The following is a 2,964-nucleotide window of genomic DNA, read 5'->3' on the forward strand; positions in this document are numbered from 1 at the left end:
TCCAATCCAAGACAGCCTTAATCTTTCGAGGATTGACTCTAATCCCCTCAGCAGAAACCACATGTCCCAGTGATAAACTGTAATTCATACATATTTTTATCCCATGCTTAACACATTTTATGGATGATTTTTCCTTAAAATTGGTAAATTCGATGCTCTTAATGCCTTAATTTCATGTTTTATACTTAGGTGAGCATAGGAGAGTGAAAAGAACGAGAAACGGGCCAAAAATGGAGAAAATGGGCCAACGTACGAAATCAACACGGCCTGGACCTCCTCACACGAGCAGACCACACAACTGTGTCAATTTGACAGAATCAAAGCACGACTCACACGGGTGGACCACACGCCCATGTCTATTTAACATGCTTGACCATGGCCTTAAGTAATCGCACACTAGCGTGTCACACAAGCGTGTTCCTACCGAGCCCAAGTTTAGTCCAATTCAGGAAAGGCCAATTTTGAAGGTTCTTAGGCATTCTAAAGCCTATAAATACACTTTAGAGAAGGAGGAAAAGGAGACAGAGGGAAGGAGGTGGGGGCGCTCAAGGAAAGTCGATTGATCCATCTCAGAAGCCGGATTCATCACTAAGACTGAAGATCTCCCCTCAATTTCCCTTTAGGAGTTTTGGGTTTTTCTTTATGTTTTGTTTTCATTATTTTTCTGAGATGTTTACCTTTTTAGTTATGAACTAAAACCCCTAAATACCTAAGGGGAATGAAACCTAGGACAGATCTTGTTGTTATTATATGAATTGTATGATAAATATTTGACTTGTTCTTAACTATGTGTTCTTAATTCTTATTTTGATATTCTAGGATATTGATTCAAGTTAAGCTCTTATTCAGAGGAGGAATAGACCCTGTCTAAGAGTACATTTGTCACAATTAAGCGGAGTTGGTTGCGCGCCTAGAGATAGGGTGACAAGATTTTGCCGGATTAGGGTGAAACCGAATAAGGGGATCCATAGATCGAGTTAATGCAACCCTAGTGAGTTAATTAGAAAGAGATTTCAATTATTCAACCTAGGTTAGACGTTGTTAGTCTCGAGAGGGATAATAATATAACTTAGGGATTTCTACGGAGCAAGTCAAATGAATAAATCATCCAATCCAGAGTCAAATAACAAGTGAAGTCTAGGTGGATTTTTCCTTAGGTATTGTCTTAATTCAATCGTTTTTCCAAAAGTAATTCCCCAATTCTATTTTCTGTGAATCCTTAGTTTAGTTAATTAGTTAGTTACAACAAACCCCATTATTCTTAGGCTAGATAATAGAAAGACAGTCATTACTAGTACTTTTAGTTCCTTTGGGTTCGACAATCCGATCTTGCTAAAGCTATACTACTGTTTGATAGGTACACTTGCCTTCATTGTGATAATAGTTAGTTTCAAGAACAATTCATTATAAATAATTAAAACCTGTCACGAATATCACGCATCAAGTTTTTGGCGTCGTTTTCGGGAAACTAAGATATTAGGAACACTCGATTTTTATTACTTTAGCCATTTTACTTTTATTGCAATTTAATTTCTTTTCTAATTATTCATTTATTTTATTCTGGCAGGTTTTTTATAGTGTATTACTAGAAGAAACCCATCAGGACCATTACTTTTTGACAGTGAGATCGATCGCACAGCTCGCAGAAACCAAAGAGAAATAAGGTGAAGCTTAAGATACACAGAGAACGAGCAAGAGGACGATATTCAAACCCCAACCAAGGAGATGGCTGAAAACCAAGAAAATCTGCTACCTCCTGCAATTGTTGTTAATCAAAATCCTGCTCCGCGCACTATGTATGATTATGCTAAACCTAATTTAACAGGAACTGATAAGTATAGTTAGACCTGCTATTGCTGCAAACAATTTTGAATTGAAACCTAACACAATTCAAATGATACAATAGTTTGTTCAGTTTGATGGTTTGCAGGATGAGGATCCCAAGGCTCACTTGGCAAATTTCCTAGAATTTAGCGATACATTTAAAATCAATGGCGTTTCTAATGATGCCATACGTCTTCGGTTGTTTCCTTTTTCGTTAAGAAATAAGGCTAAACAGTGGTTGAACTCGTTACCACAAGGGTTAATCACTATTTGGGAACAAATGACCAAAAAAATTTTATTAAAATATTTTCCATCGGCTAAAACAACCAAATTACGTAATGATATCTCTTCTTTTGTGTAGATGGATTTAGAAACACTCTACGATGCATGGGAGAGATACAAGGACCTTTTGAGAAGATGCCCTCACCATGGCTACTGCTTTGGCTACAGGTTCAAAAGTTTCATAATGGACTGAATCCTTCGGATCGGCAGATGATTGATGCAGCCGCTGGAGGAACTATCAATAATAAAACACCTGAAGCAGCTTACGAATTTATTGAAGAAATGTCACTAAATAACTATCAGTGGCAAGTTATGAGAACAAAGCAAACGAAAGCAGCCAGTGTTTTCAACCTTGACGCGGTTACTATACTATCTAACTAAATAGAACTCTTAAATAAAAAAAATTGAAGGTTTGTGTGGCTCTACTTAGGTACATCCAGTGATGAGGTGCAATTCAAATGGAGGAGGAGCATACACAGAATATCAACCCTTCAACCCTAGCATCGAGGAGGAACAAGTCTAATATATAGGTAACAATAACTCTAGATCCCAAAATAACCCATATAGTAACACTTATAATGTAGGTTGGAGGAACAACCCAATTTCTCGTGGGTCGGTCAAGGAAATCAAAGGCCACATCATCTTTCGAGCTTTCAACAACCACCTTACCAGCAAGAAAAGAAGCCGAACCTTGAGGAGATGGTAACCAAATTCATCTCGGTGTTAGAAACTCATTTTCAGAATACTGAGACAACACTCAAAAATCAACAAGCATCGATCCAAGGGCTCGAAACTCAAATTGGACAGCTTGCCAAATTGATTTCTGAACGACCATAAGGTAGCTTGCCAAGCAATACA

At 37.7% G+C, this 2,964-nt stretch overlaps 1 non-coding gene across 1 annotated transcript; it reads right to left on the reverse strand.

Annotated features, from left to right (window-relative positions):
* Nucleotides 1-2,155: 2,155 nt before the first annotated feature.
* LOC128292279 (small nucleolar RNA R71) lies at nucleotides 2,156-2,259 on the reverse strand. Its single transcript, XR_008282264.1, has one exon. It is a non-coding gene; the product is annotated as a small nucleolar RNA R71 (small nucleolar RNA).
* Nucleotides 2,260-2,964: the final 705 nt, after the last annotated feature.

Source organism: Gossypium arboreum, chromosome 4 (genome assembly GCF_025698485.1).
Source record: "Gossypium arboreum isolate Shixiya-1 chromosome 4, ASM2569848v2, whole genome shotgun sequence".
In the NCBI taxonomy this organism is placed as follows: Eukaryota; Viridiplantae; Streptophyta; class Magnoliopsida; order Malvales; family Malvaceae; genus Gossypium; species Gossypium arboreum.